At 31.3% G+C, this 17159-nt stretch overlaps 2 protein-coding genes across 2 annotated transcripts in view; one reads left to right on the top strand and one right to left on the bottom strand.

Moving 5' to 3' along the window:
• The window catches only part of LOC143200289 (uncharacterized), a 193403-nt gene that overhangs the window by 79836 nt on the left and 96408 nt on the right, over positions 1-17159 (bottom strand). The gene's annotated exons all lie outside the window — the stretch shown is intronic.
• LOC143200279 (neurotrimin-like) overlaps positions 1-17159 on the top strand; it is a 268783-nt gene that overhangs the window by 210456 nt on the left and 41168 nt on the right. The window lies entirely within an intron of this gene.

Genomic DNA, 17159 nt, shown 5'->3' with positions numbered 1-17159 from the left:
ATTGTAAATATTACATTAGTATTTACAAAATAGTACGGGTAATATTTAAACAAAAATGCTTTGTCAATAGAATATTATTATTTCTCTAATATAAAGGTTTTCCGAATAAAAAAATTGTTCAGTATTAAATTAAAATGTCAAAAGTAAATGTTATATATGCTTCTATCATTGCTTTCCGTATTAATCGTTATTGAATGAAATGTGCTACTTTAAAAATCCTATATAGAAAGGTCCTTTTGCCAGCCCGTTCCAATTCTTCTTTGCACGCCAATTATCGGCCACATAAATCTTATATAGTAATTTATTCCTTTTTAAAAACTTATTTATATACTTAGATTATGAGATTGTTTCGCTTTTTTAAATGTACTACTGTATAAAACACTACGCATTATAAATATAATGAATGAGTTATTTTATATCACTTAGTAGAAAAGTTAAATTACTCTTGTATTAAAAATTGAATCTTATTAAGATATCTATCTCTTTCTGTTCAACTAACAAGAAAACAGGCCACTGGACGACACCCCTGCTATTGGGATAGTCGCGGGTTCGAATCTTGCTAGGACATGGATGTACTTTATGTTTGTGATTGTAATTATTCATATCCTTATAGGTAACAGTGGAAAATCCGACAAAGAATAACCACCCCAGCCACTCCAATAATCAGGCTGGGTAAAACCGGATGTCTGAACAGTGGGTAAAATGTCAGATAAACCTTCGTTGGTAAAACGGAGACTTCAAAATATTTAAAAAAAAAATAAAAATTCAACATTTTAATTACTTCAGTTACTTCAAATTGAGAATGTTAAAGATATGGCAACCTAAACAGCTACACCCGAAATATAGTGTAGTCCAACTTTAACAAGAATTAAAATTGTTTTGTATAAAGTTCCATAAGTATGGAGAAGACTTGTTTTTGCGTCCTAGAACACTAATTTTAAAATCAATAATACCGTACAATAACATAATAATACGAAATATATTAACAAAATGTAAGATTCAATATTCGGAGTCACGTAAGTAAGGTCATATCGCATTTAATAATATCAACACACGTCTAACTAATGGTTTTTTTTATTTTAAAGATATTTTTTAATATGCCAAGAAGTTATTGTCCTAAAATTATCACTTTTGTACATAGATGTAAACAACATTTTTGGGATAATTCATATTCTCTCGCAATACGGAAAGATTGAGAGATTAGCCTGAAAATTACTGATTATATGGAAGCAACTTCTTAAAGCTTTTAAAGACTCAATCAAACTAACCAATCAAAATTTAATGTATCACAAAGAAGTATTATGGGACCCCTTTTTGTGCAGTATATTAATAAGATGCCAATAGCTTCGAATTATGTAATTTTATTGAAAAATTAACATCAACGTCATGGTATGTAACTGATTAAAAACCAATATTAACTATCCCAACAAAATAATTCATAATCTAATACCAGATATTGATAGGAAATTTTGTTTTACACGAAATTGAACTTCACCTCACACCACGTGAATATTGAAAAGCACAAGAATTTAAACATGTACCTGTTTGAATTAGTCCACTAGTAACGCGTAACGGAACTTACCTTTGCAAAACTTTTAATATTTTACAACCATAATGGTACAGCTTAACAAGTTGTTAGCATTTAAATGTAGCACGTAAAGTCCACGGATATATAAAATGTTCCTTGCACGAGTAGGCTTAATAATAAAATGTTAGAGGAAGAGAGATAGAGAGAGGGAGAAGAACAGTGAGATAAAATCTTGTATATTTTAACATCAAGATGAACAATCTCGGCAATACATCAGCCACATCACGGCTAGACCGAAGTGGACACGAAAAAATACCCTGTTGACTCAATTAGCAGCTTAACAGCTTTACGAGCAGCAAAGCCGACCTTTTTCCCGCAACAAACCATAAACAAAAACCGCGGATTAGAGACCCCGCAAGACCGGAACCGTAACCCGCAAAACTAACAAATAATAATGCGGGGGTGAGGCGCGGGGCTAGCGGCGGATAGTGGCGTTGGTGGCGGCGCTTTCTAGGTCTCTGAACGGGGCCCGGGGATCGGAGGGGGGCGCGCGCTTGAAAATGGCGTGAAACAGCTGCTTTCGAGGTTGGAAATTTCGAAAATTAATAGAGGTAAGTTCGAGCGGCATAAATCGTGGCGAAAACTGATAGTAAAACGGTGGATTTCGTTATAATAATTGTGGTTGAACGGTTGGGTTAACGACTTCCTTCTCTGAGGGTCCGGTTTCGTATTAAAAGGGTCTATTTACATACGACTGATAACCCCGTCCTGTAAAACTTTCACCACTGGAAGTAATTACCAAAACTCTATTATCGCCAGAACATCTCTACATCAGATGCTGTGACATAAGAATCTTCTTTCTATTTCTTTTTGTATTTATACCACAACCAAATTGTACATTTTTAATACCAATTAAATATATGGAATATATAAGTAAGTGGGAATACAATAAATGGAAGCAACTTCTTAACCTAGGACCGACTAATACTATTTCAGATCAATTAGTTCTTACAGGCGCTACGAGACATTATTTAATTGTTAATATTAGCTGTCTTATAGCATAGGTTCAATAACTAAATTTCAAAGGATATAATCTAAAAATATTTGAAACCTCTACCTCAATATACATGACTGTAATTATATATGAATGCTGCAAGTGCTAATAAAGAAAGAAAAGCACATTCCAGTGCAACTTAATAAGTATGAGGATACTTGCGTGCTTATCTATAATTCTGAATAAAAATTGAAGGTTGAGGAGTAAGGTGAGCACAGTTCATGTACCGAGAAGCCTGTATATATACAATAAATGCGCAAGAAAATGTTAGTGTTATTTTTTACGAATAAAGGATATGAAAATTGGTCCTGAATTACTTTGAGACTAAAGATTTGGAAATTTATATTATTACTATAAGCAGCTGACGAACTAAGATGTAGTTATATGTCAACTGGAAAACCTACTTATTGGCCAACTGGTCAATAGAAAATCCCAGACCTGAGAGATTACTTCATAGTAAGAAATATAACATCCGACTATATAAAAGTCGAAAAAAATTTCGAGCCAAGTTCAGATCATATGCCAGTAATTCTGACGTTGAGCGAAAATATAATAAGAAAAGAAAGAAACCCAACGTCAACAAACAAGAAAACAGACTGGGAAGGATTTTCTGAAGAATTGAACAAACGAATTAAACTAAATGTACCGATCAAGACAACTGAGCAATTAAATTTTGAGGAAGAAAAATTCCTAGTAGATATGCAAAAAGCTGATTTGAATAATACCCCAGAAATTAAAAGTGTAGTAATTGCAGTCCAGTAACTCTAGTAATTAAAGGAAATAAAATTATTATTAATGAAATAAATTGTTGGTAAATACCAAAAGAAGTGAAGGAAATGGTAGCTTGAAAACGGAAATTACGATAAAAATTGTAACAAAACAGAACACCTGAAAATAAAAGTACTTGAAACAGTATAACCTAAAGACTGAAAAGGGAAATACTGGAAATTAAAAACAAATCCATAAATGACTATTTGAGAAACTTAAGAGAACATAAAGAAACCTGATTATTCGCTTTGGAAAGTCACAAAATATCTAAAGCGCTCATGTCTGCACAGTCCACCTACAAGTGACCTATGTCACAACGAAGGAACTAACCAAAGTTATTAAATCTGACACTAATCCCAGGAAATCACCAGGCTACGATTTAATAACCGGAGAATTACTGCAAAAGCTACCAAGGAAGGCAATTATAAAACTCACCAACTTGATCAATACAGCATTTAGATTAAAATATGTCCCAGGCATTTGGAAGATGGCGGAAATTATAATTATCCCAAAACCTGGAAAATCACCAAAAGAAATAAAAAGCATATTGACCTATATCACTGCAATATTTAATCTGCTAGTAATATTTAAGGTTTTTGAAAAACTCCTGTTGAAAAGAATAAATCCGACCATAGAGAATACCAACTGACCAGTTTGGGTTTATTAATAAGCATTTAACAATTCACCAGGTCCACAGAATAACAGATGTTATTGAAAAAGCCTACGAAAGTAAAAGGTAGGCTCAGCCATATTCTTAGATATTGCACAAGCCTTCGATAAGGTTTGGCGTGAAGGTATTACTCATAAACTACAGAAAATGTAACCAAAACCACCGAACTACTAACATATAATAGGCTATGCAGGCATTACAGCCGGAATGTTTAACAAGAAGAAGCTTACTCTACAATAAAATGCAGGTGTACCACAAGGAAGTGTACTGGAACCAATGCTTTATCTACTTTACATTTGTGATATACCACAAATACAGAATATTACGATGGCTAAATTTGCTGATAATAATGCGATTAATGCTGTCGGAGACAATAGTGAAGCAGCCACACGAAAATTACAACAGGCAAGTGACAATATAAATAATCGAAAACAAGCTTGGAAAATAAGAAATAATGAAAGCAAATCTGTACTTGTACATTTCATCTATAAACAGATCGTACAAGCACCAATAACATTAAATAATGCTATAATTCCGTATAGCAACAAGGTTAAATATCTCGGAATGAATCTCGATGCAAAACTTCGCTGGAAGCAACATATAAAGAAAAAAAGAAAAAAACTGGAATTGAGATATAGGAAAATGTATTGGCTAATTAAAAGAAAATCAAATTTATCCTATAAGGACATATGGAGTTCAATTATGAGGATGTTCTGAAAAAAAATAACATAAACAAAATACAAATTCTTCAGAACAAAGTCCTGAGAAGTATCGTCGGCATACCTAAATACCACAGGACTGACTACTTACATCGAGACCTTCAGATACCCACAGTCAGTCAAAAAATCAAGTGAATTGCTAGGGGGCATGAGGAAAGACTCCATTCTCATGAGAATATTAAAGTATTTGGATACGACTAGAACAGGACACAGACTCAAAAGAATCAAACCATCTGATATTCTGTAGGGTTGTGTAGTGAGACGCATATTATAAAAAATAGAGAATGTATAAACATTATTTCACCACAGACTGAGATAGGGCCGATGGGTCCTCCTACTTGTATACCTAGATTTAAATTTAAAGACAAATCGGAGTTTAGTCAGAATCGACTAGTAACAATTAAATAATTAAATGATAAAAACAAAAAACATGTTATCATTATCATCCTTTCTATGAATGTGGTCCAATTTTCGTAAAAGGATTATTTTTATAGAATAAATAATTAACTTTCCAGAACAAAATTCAAAATATCATCACTAAAATGGTATTAGGCTCTTCTATAATTAAAAAACTAATATAAATATATAATTTATATATATATATATATATATATATAGATATATAAATTACAAATATGTACAACAAAGCTTTATCGAAAAATTAACCAGACATCTTGAATAAATATAACAGGTCAATTGAATAGTCTCCAGCCTGACACATAGATGGCGCTACTAGAATTAAATGCATAAGTTTTTAGTTAACCCTAACCCTTAAAAGGTACACGTATAAATTTGACAGCTATCGGATCATTAGTTTGTGAATTATAGCACTTTAGTGAAGCAATTTTTGTTATTGTAAAAAAATTCTTAAAAAGGAATTTGGCCTGTTGATAAAATATTGTTTCTTGAAGGGAAAAAATACTGATGAAGCAAAAACTTGGTTTGATGCCGAGTTTCCGGACACTGCCTCAGGAAAATCAATCATCAAAGATTGGTATGCTAAGTTTAGACGTGGTGAAATGAGCACCGAAGATGGTGAACGCCGTGGACGCCCAAAAGAGGCTGTTACCGACGGAAACATTAAAGAAATACACAAAATTTATTTGAATGACCGTAAATTGAAATTGATTAAAATAACAGACACTTTAAAGATATCAACAGAACCGGTACATCATATCATTCACGAATATTTGGGTATGAGAAATCTCTGTGCAAAGTGGGTGCCTGACTTTTGGCCAAAAACAACGACGAGTTGATGATTCGGAGCAGCGTTTGAAGATGATCCGGCGTAATAAACCAGAATTTTTACGTCAGTATGTGACATTGGATGAAACATAGCTCCATCATTTCATTCCGTAGTCCAATCGACAGTCATCCGAGTGGATTGCACACGATGAACCCGCTCCAAAGCGTGGAAAAACGCAACAGTCGGCTGGCAAGGTTATGGCGTCTCTATTTTGGGATACGCATGAAATAATTTTCATTAACTACCTTGAAAAAGGAAGGACCATCCAGCGACTATTAAATAGCGTTATTGGACCGTTTGAAGGACGAAATCGCCGAAAAAACGGCCACATTTGAAGAAAAAGAAAGTGCTGCTTCACCAAGATAATGTACCGTGTCACAAGTCAGTGAACATGATGGTAAACATCCATGAATTGGGCTTCGAATGGCTTCCTCATCCATCGTGTTCTCCATATATTGCCGCCAGCGATTATTTCCTGTTCTCAGATCTCAAATGAATGCTCGCTGAGAAGAAATTTTCGTCAAATGAGGAGGTGATCGCCGAGACTGACGCCTATTTTGAAGCAAAGGACAAATCGTACTACAAAAATAGTATCGAAAGGTTGGAGGGTCGCTATAATCAATGTTTCACCCTTCAAGGGAATTATGTTGAATAAAAAAAAATTATTTTGCCAAAAAAATTTGTTATACTATGGTAGACCGGGGACTTTTTAATTGATGTGTTAAACATATTAAAAATTGAAACATTGAGTATTAATTTTCGTCATGTTTACAAATATTTTCGTATTCATCCACAAAATATTTAGCATGATGCATTAAATCATATTGTCCGATTTTGTATTAAATATTTATAGATTTTCTATCGATAATTCGGTTTATGTAATCTTTCTGGTTTATGTAATGTAAACCGTGACATTTTAAAATTTTTTGTGAATCTTTGTTTTATATCCCTGTCGATATATATTCAAGTTTTCCTACCAACGGAAAATATATTTCTCCGAATAAACAGTGCTGATATCAGGTAAATATCAAGAGACATATGATTAAATAATAAATGGGATTTTTGGTAAATCTAAAGCCAGTGTCAATATCAGTTTATATTATATAGTATTATTAACTTAGTATTATATGGTATTATTAAATTTAAATTATCATATAGTATCATAAGTGAATATACTTATAACCCCTTTTCCCTCAAAATCGTAGGCATTTCTATTTGAATGTGAACAGGCTCTTTGAGGACCTAAAATAAATTTTCTTCCTAAATTTTTTATCACGATTTCAATTTTTTCTTGAGAGCATTTAGTAACATTTTTTAGGCATGTTTAACAATATATTAGTTTTCGTAGGCATATGTATCTTGCTAAAACCACGTTTAAAAGAACTTTTTGAATACATACATGCTTTGATTTTTAATTATTTACAAAAAAGCAAGGAAAGATACACCTAAATTTGTGATAACTTGGTCACAACTTTTTCATGAAAGACAATTCGGTACCTTGGTGTAGATGTTACAAAGGTGACGAATTTAACTTGCAAGATAAGAAACACAATATCGAGTATATCATGTTATATAAGCTCTTGAAACCAGATGAAATATTTTTATGTGCCATTCACTAAAAGTATTTTTTACTTTTTTTAATTGATCAGTTAGAATCACCAATTTATTAAAAAGTGAACATAATCTACATCAAAAATAAAATGTCTGAGATACATTCAACATTTTAATATGAGTTAATAACTGAACTTTAATAATGTACAGTTTTAGGAAACATTTGCGAATTCCAAAAGGTATGGATATGTATTATAAAAGCTTCTATTGCTTTTGTTAAATATCAGATAAATTATCTAGAAGAAACGCTAGAGTTTGTCCTGCGACTGATTATGTTGTTACATTGAATTTCTGCTTCTAATGAATTTTGATTGTTTATAATCCGTATAATCCATCAGTAACTAGGCTGATTGGTCAAGTAAACCTGGATTACTTTCACATCAACAACAAAATATTTTTTAATGAGATAAATTTACTAAAATAGTATAAGCCATTTCCATCTATTAGTCTTAAGAAATAATAATTTATGTTTTTTTCGATGGTGGTTCAATGTGACATATCTCCAATAATACTTATTCAATGATGCCATAATATTCCACATTTGATAGGTAACAGTTTAAATAATAATGTAGATATATCGACAACGTCATTCATATGTGATATTTTAATGTTTAACCTACGAAAAGGAAAATATGTAAAGAAGGCCCATTGAAAATTGTTTGGTTTTTATTAAAAAAAAAACACTTACTTTCATTTAGTTTTGGAAACTGTTAAAAATAATTTAACATTAATACAACATTGAGAACATTTTAAAATTATGTTATACTATGTTTTAGCTCAAACATTTTTATTATTAAACCATTTATGGCGTCTTTTTTTCTGAGGACGGAAATTAATTGGAGCTGTAATTTATAACTTATAAATATAAACTAATTTTTAAAAGGTTAGATTAATATTTAGAACATTTTATTAATTATATAAAACCTTTACACAATAATCAACTTTTTTCTCATGCTGCTGTTGCCAAGTACGAAAATATCAAGGTAACGGGAAGGAATGTTGATAGAAAGTTTTCTAATTAAATTAATAAAGTATACCTTATGAAATCAGAGTCAGTGAATCGCACAGATTTACTTTTTGATATGCTTGTTTTTGTTTAGAATGTCTGCCTTTTATTAAACTTTGTTAGATTAAATCTTGAAATTGAACTTCACTGGTCGTAATTAATATTTTCTATTATACATTTTCATGTACTAAAGGTGACTGTTAATTTATTTGGAAGTAAATAAATAAGGAGACCGTTTTAATGGATCTTATTTTGAAATATAAAAACTAACTGAAAAGTTATATGTCGTAAATTATATATAATGACCAAATTAAAATCATTACTATTTCATAATACTCGATTGTTAATAATTGAATATACTGGCAGTACAATAATTTGGGGATATTTAATTTTTTTTCCAAGTGAATTTCTTCATATAAGTTTGAAACATTTATTATGTACTTGCATTTTAGAGATGACCATTTGCCAAGTTTCTCTCAAAAGCATTTAAAAAAATCATTGTAATTTTGCATAAAAATTTATCAACCAAATATTTTTTATCGCCTCATTCGTTTCCATCACATTGATTGTTGACAGTATAGAGTTGATTTAGCCTCAAGCAGATACGCCAAACACGCCAATAGCTCGATCTGGTTTTGGTTCAGCAGAGATTAATAAATGGAAACGACCTGGATGCGACGAGAGAGAGAGCGAGAGAGAGAGAGAGAGAGAGAGAGAGAGGGAGAGAGAGAGAGAGGGAGAGAGAAAGAGGTTTCATTGACACTCTCAAGGTTTTTTCGCGGTTTACCGGACAGAGCTGCCTTCATCTTTAACATCGAAATTTCCAGAGTGCATTAGGTATATTGTAGGAAGTGTAACGGAAAAATACGACAACGATACTTTGGAATCTTCGTTTTTGCATTCGATTGACACATCAATGACATCTTCCCCAATCTTACGCAATATAAAAGAAATGTAAAACAAGTAACAATATAGAAGGATCTTTTGAAAATACACTCATTTGTTACAACTTAATGAAGATCTTTGAAGATTTTCATTTTTCTTCTTCAAAAATAATCTGAGTGGTTTCTAAACGCGTAAGTATGTTTGTTATTTTTTAAATTTTAAAGATGCTGTCTTTTGAGTATAGCTACTTAGAAAGCTTTCATAAAGTTTTCTTCGTCAGATAGTAAACTATTTTTACTATACGATAATAATTAATAGCATAGTAACTAAATAAAATACGATCTTAAGTTAATAAAATCTAGAAGCTTGCCGTAAAACTTAAAGGGTGTTAATGTTAAAGTCCTTACGAACTGCTGCATTAATGTTGACATTTATCAGAGCTATATATGGTGAATGTAATGAGATTATTAAATAACGCCATGAGATATATTCTATTATAACCTCCCCCCCTTATTAAGTAACAAAACACCATTAAATTTAGGAAGCAAATGAATTTATTAAAACCGGTAAAATCAGAAGATAGGAAAAGCAAACTAGTTTCAAAATGATCGAAGCTCAGCAGTACTTAAGACAAAAACAAGAAAGCCTTTGACACAACAAATAGACTAAATACTTAATATCAAACCAAAGTCCGATATTTCACCATAATTTTAGAGCAGTGAGATATGATACCAAAATGTATATTATTATAGAATGTTTGGTAAGAAAACAGCGAATAAATATATGTAATTACACCAGTAATAATGAAATATATGAGTAATTTGGACATGTACTTAGGAATATGTGTCATGTTATATATTTTTGATTTGATACATACTTTGTAACCCTTTTAACATATTGTACAATTTGTAAGTTATAGTCCCCTTAAAAAGATTGGTGTTAAAATATATTTACTTCAAGTGTTAAAGTGAAATAGCTTTTCCTATCGACAAAAGAATATACAGAAATAAATTTAGTATACTGATTAGATATTATTGCTTAATGGAAACAGGTTATGAAATGTGACTAAATAAACGTTTTTAATTTAAATAAAAATTATTTTATTTTAACGGAAGGTAGTAGCAGTAGTATATAATATATTCCCCCATCCTGAATATACGTTCAAGTTATTTACGTGGTTGTTATACCATCTGAATGGCCTTTAGTTGCAAGTGGGTGTAGATGCAACTTCATCCGCTGGTTTATCTTTAGTGATATTCTGTATTGCACGATTTTTCCGTGATAAAATGGATTCCCAAGTTTCGATATCCCTAAATTCCAATTTCAATAACTGACCCAATAAGCTGTTGTATTGCATAGGTGTTAATATACCCTGAGCTGTAAGCTTGTGCTCATATTTAAATAGACAAGTTTAGTTCAAAGCAACTTCAGTCCGGCTTTGGCGGTCTTACTGATTGAACAGTCATTCTTGTGGTGGGAATCTAAAATATAATGGAATGTTCTTAATTCCAACAGTTCCTGGCTTTGAGAAGCTTTAGTCTACTCTTTCTATGCTCACAGTTCGAACTGTGATGCATTTACCTTAACTCCACCAAAATCTGTCATGAGTGCTTTAAAATTGATTAATTCAAAAGGGAACAGTATTCAAAAGTCCCTAAAATCCTACCGGTTACGCCAGTTATGAAACATATGAAAAGAAAAACAAAACCTTGTTTATTTACGAAACAAAATATTGCTAGTCCAACAGTATTTATAATGATATAAACCAAACCTTTATAATGTATCCCCCAATAGCCTCCTAATCTGGAAAACATATGAAATTGTTTTTTTAATTTTTAATAATTTACAATATAATTTTTTGGTACGTAATTTTAATATAGACGAAAATAAAGTTCGTTCTGTAATATTGTTTGTTGTTGCTCAAGATTTGGATAAAATTATATTAAAATAAGATTAAAATGATTCTTTTCAAGTAATATTAAAGCAGTTTAGAGTCATATATATCTGCGATACTTGAGAGTCAAACAAAAGATGCCTATTCTAATTTGTGGAAAACAAAAGCAGGTATTCCAGAGGGAAATGTATTAAAACCAGTCCTATCTGTTGCACACTTGAAATTTGCCCGTATTCAAGGAAAATGGTGTTCTCAGATGACAATGCAATCCTAACGCCAATAGCAATTGCGGAAATTCTGGACAGAAAAATATATAAAAATGTACCAAAATAAATATGTGCATACTGCTTTCAACAATAAAAGTATCAAACACAAGCCCGAATATATAAATCAACAAGTAGTTCCGTATGGAAATAGTCAAATATCGTGGCTTTGATGCCAAACTCAGATAGAAACCACATGTTATGAAAAGGGGTGAAGGACTCAAAAATGTACTGGTTATTATATAAATATTCAGCACCGTCAGTATATAATAAGGTTTTGTTCTCCCAACATGTCTCGAAACCGGTGTGGACATATGGCGTTCAATTCTGGGGTTGTACGATCCAAAGCAACAAAAATATCATACAAAGTTTCCAAAACAAGATATTGCATACGGCAATTTGCACAAGAACCTGAAGGTATAAACTGTCGATAACCCTATCAAAGTGTAGACTTATGGCGTTTGAGTCTTGGGTTGTTCGATCCAAAGCAAAAGAAATATCATACAAAGTTTTCATGAACAGAGTTTCCATCAGTATATCAATGTTGAAGTTCTGCATTTCAGATATAATGACGGCATAGTCAGAAGAATTAAGATAGTAAAACTTCTGGCCTAGTTCAGTGAAATTATAGATAAAACTCATTGTACATTAAAATATATGCATGATAATTATGCATGATTCATTTAGTAGCTTTCTATAGAAGAAATATTTTATGAATTTATAGTTGGTAATCATTGATTGAAAAAATTAATACAGATCTCAGGATATAAGAAATATTATTTCATATTCATTTAGATCTATCCATAGAGTATATATGAGGCATTTAGAGGGGGCCATAGGGCGCCATAATTGTCCATTCAAGTAATTTGATTGGTCAATTTAAATCTTCATTATAGGCACCTGTAAAATAAATATTTTACTATGAAGACATTAGATTGGCTCATTAGTGATGTTTGGCATGTGACAGCCTTGACGTTATGTTTAATTGACCAATTAAATTTAAATAAAAAAACATTTTTTTCTGAAATAAATTTATTAAATAAAAATATAACATGTAAAAATAAATAAATATAAATATAATCTATAACGATATATAAATATAAATATAAAATGTAAATTTATCTATAAAATATAAATATTATATACATATACATAAAACGATAAACAAAAAACTTTAGTACATTGCAAATCAAAATTAACTCTTTTTTCCTTTTTCATATTTGTTTAGTGCCATCAATTTAATAGTGTCATTTTGTTTTCTTATAGTGAAAGCAAGCTTTTGAGTCTTCCCTTGTTACTCATAAGTATATAGCGCACCTTGTTATTTCTTTTAATATTTTATCTGAAAGATCATTATGTAATGTACAATTGAAAGATTTTTTTTAAAACACTTGACAAAAATTTTGTTATTATCGACGTGCCATAGAATAAAAGAGATAGCCTATGAACAGTTTTACCATTTCATTTCCGTTTTGTAAAGAATGTAAATATTTAGAGCCCTCAGGTTCATCCTCTTCAGAATTACCTAGAGATCAATGAGGTTAAACAAATTAAGTTATGTTGAGCGCACATTCCCGAATAGTTAGATTAGCAAGAGCTAGATTCAGAACAAACCGTCTTGTTTAAGTAGGCTTAAGCCAATATATTTATTTGGATAAGTATACTTTTTTTTCTTAATGAAATGAACCCCTCAAGGTAGTTATTAAATTGATAACACTTCAACAAATTTGTTCTTACTTGGCCAATAAATTTTACACCAAAATTCCTCGTGTGTTGAATATCAGTTAATCCTGTCTTAATAGATTTGTATGCAGGAGCTATTTTTTAATGGAGCTGCAACTATTGATCCAAAAAGAAAAGTATATAGCCATTTGACTATCATTTTTCGGAAGTGGATTAATTTCTAAAATTAAAACATTAAATATTTAATATTTTTATATATATGAATTAACTTACCCCAACTTACAACAACAAAACATACTGTAAACGATCATAAATTTTCTTAAATACTTAACCCAATCGGTTTGGGATTTTTAACATTATCAACCATTTTTTAATGATAGCCAAATATTTCTTCGAACGAAAACGATTCTGCGTTTCTTTACTATCTGTGCATCCAGGTAGACAACACTTCCTAGACCGATAATTCACTTTACTTTTTGTACTACCTACTTATATATAGCAGTGAACTAATAATTTAATCTCTAAACGCGCTATTCCATATGTGAGCCATACTGAAAATGGCGTTAAAAATAAATAAACAACAAACGTACCGTAGAAACGAAATTAACCAATCCCGTCCGGGCTTATAGCGTAGCGATTAAAACAAGTAATAAGTTAAAAGTAGCGACATCGAGATGTTGGACGTCGCGAAGCAGCTACCCAAAATTCCCTATGAAATTAAATATCTATTCTCTATGGTTCTGGCACTCACTCCAATACCTAATCATAGAGAATGTCACCTGAATGTCGATGATGTCAAAATGACCAAAATCAAACTGCTCCTCCAAAATGTTATTGAAAAGCCAAAATTGAAAGATATTATGTTGAATATGAGATAAAGTAGAATTAATTTCATGTTTAGACTGAAAAATTCCCCATAAGAATAAATAGATTAAATAATAATTAATTCCATTTATGTGAAAGCCCTGCATTCTTCAAAATACGCGACAATTAAATGATTTAAAACTTTCAAATAATTGTGAAGAAATAAGAAGGAAGAGACATTTTAATTTATAAAACGTGCTGGTCTAACGAGGTGCCCGTCTAAAAGGCCAAATGAAAAAAAAAGACGAAGAGATAGAGAAAATATTTTTCCTCTACAGCATAGAGCCGTTCTAATTTCGACGGCTTTTACGTGCACGACTTATTTACCAAACTTAATTACGGTCTCGAAAGCTGCACCGCACCGCGAGCTCGTCAAACAGAATTATTAAGGATGTGCTGAAATGTAGTTTGAATGGCATTCGAGCTGGTTTGCTGAATCCAGCGCAAAATAAGTGTTAACTTTTACATCGTTCCTCGAGAAGTCATCACTGGCTTATACAGTATAGACTAGATTATTTTGTAGACTGTCGTCACTCTCGACTGTAACGTATGAGGTATTTTATAATTGAGTTAATAAAAGTCGGATGTTGGGCCCGTAGAGAAAAATAAAAGAAAATTGGATTACACTTTTTAATTAGAATAGATTTGGTTCAAATTAATTTATTAAGTACTTGTATGTATGCTGAAGTAAGATTGGTACAATATATTAATTCCACCATATATGATTTCGTTATTCGTAGGCTCGGTTATTGTTAGAGTAGATTATCTTTTCATCATCAGTGATAATATTCTACCGAAAATTGTATATTTTGCCTTGAATATAATGAAACTTTGAAATAGTATTTTCGGTAAGTTTGTGGGATAACCATTTTCTAGCCTTTTGTATCTTTTCTATCGCATGTCGACTTCTGGAAACAATTGATCTATCAACTGCTAAGTTGTCGGAAATATCTTTAAGACCTTAATTTAGGCTTTTATTGATTACATTTTACAATGCATTATCATATATCTTCGTTCGTCCTCTAGAAGGTTCTTCATCAAAATGGTTAAAATCGCCATGTTTTAATCCTTAATAAGTATTTAAAAGCATTTGATAGGTTTCGATAATCAATTTCTTCAAATTTGTCAATATTGTAATATTAAGCATTAATGATTAGTGTCTGTATACTCTGGATAAATGAAACTAAAGTAAAGAAATTGTAAGAACATAAAATTTACCAGGGTAAAAACCCCCTTCTCAAAAAATTAAACTTAATCTAATAACCTAAATTAGTTCCCAATTTGAGTTTTTTTAGAGCTTTTATCAGGTAAAAGTTGTTGATGAACATCTTTCTTGCTAGGTCAGTACGGTTACTAATTTCGATTTCGTGATTTAGATGTTGATTTGTTATTCTAAGATGCTTACATTTATTTACTTATTTTAGTCTCATTGTTTGGTTTAAAATTTATATTGCTTAGAATTCGTCTTATTTTTATCATTTTTGCCTTTTTTGTTTATTTTTAAGCTTCAACTTTTACTTTTGCTATTTAATTGGTTACATAGAATCTCCAGATCTTGTCCTGTATCGATAACCAGTGTTGTGTAATACTTATGTCCTGTTGTTGATATAACAGGTCAATTGAAAAGTGCCCTGCCTACCATAGTAAAACCCATTTTTTTGACAAAATTGGTTTTTGTGATTCAACATAATTCCCTTTGAAGGTGATACAGTGATTATAGCGACCTTCCAACTTTTCGATGCCATTTTTATAATACGATATGTCCTTTGCTTCAAAATAGGCCTAAGTTTCGGCGATCACCTCTTCATTCGACGAATATTTTTTCTCAGCGAGCATTCTTTTGAGATATGAAAACAGGAAATAGTCGCTGAGAGCCAGATCTGCAGAATACGGTGGATGGGTGGATTTTTGCCATCATTTTCACTGAGTTATGACTCGGTGCATTGTCTTAGTGAAGCAGCACTTTCTTTTTCTTCAATTTCGGCCGTTTTTCGACGATTACGTCCTTCAAGAAAATTCCTTTCGGTCCAATAACGCTATGTAATGGTCACTGTTGATAGTGCTTAGTAACTCTAGACAATTTGTTGTCAAAACGCAAATTTAGTTATTTAAATTATGATGTTGCTAATATATGTTTACATGTAGGATATATATAACCATAATTCTAAAAAACATGTATTAGAGTTACGGAGAATAAATGGAAAAATAAAATATTAACAAACCTAAAGGGCAATAAACATAAATCCAATATCGATTATATTTTGCAAATAATCTACATTAATCCACACATTTGCTGTAACTACAACAGTGAGTTTATTGATTAAAAAGTTAATATTGTCCATAAACTTTGGCAAAAATCATGATTATTATACTAAAATAATTATGAAACAAATTGCTCAGAATACTAATGAAGGTTTTATAATTAGTCGTATAATAAATATTGTTGCAGGACAAAATTATTAATTAATTTACGTTCCCTCAAGTATTTTACCATATATAGAAATCTTAATTTCAATAGCCGAACATCTAACCAATAGAAAAGTTGAATAAGCAATAAATTATAGTTACATTTATAGAGTAACGGTTCATAATGAAATGTCAATTTAACCGGTATTTTGAATGAAGATTTCCTGCAGATCATATTTAAAATAAATCCGATTTCGAATTACCAAACCTATCAGGAACATACGGAAAATTAATAAGGCAGAAATGGGAACGTACCCCGGAATATCTCGGCTGGCAAATAAAGTTTTTCAATTTAGAAAATATACACTTTAGATATCTGCTTTCGGGGAAAAGCTAGATCAATTTGACTTTCCATTAACTATAATTGAAAAACCTAATACATTCCGGCCGGCCAAATAGCGATTTTCAATCTTAGTGTTTACCATAAGTAAACATGTCTGAACACGCCATATCGGCGTTGTAGTTCTTTTTTTCAATTCGTACGCTATTTGCAAAGAACGTT

Source organism: Rhynchophorus ferrugineus, unplaced genomic scaffold (assembly GCF_030347505.1).
Source record: "Rhynchophorus ferrugineus isolate W39M unplaced genomic scaffold, kcgeb_rfMv2 rfM1, whole genome shotgun sequence".
In the NCBI taxonomy this organism is placed as follows: Eukaryota; Metazoa; Arthropoda; class Insecta; order Coleoptera; family Curculionidae; genus Rhynchophorus; species Rhynchophorus ferrugineus.
This window is presented reverse-complemented; position numbering and strand designations above follow the sequence as displayed.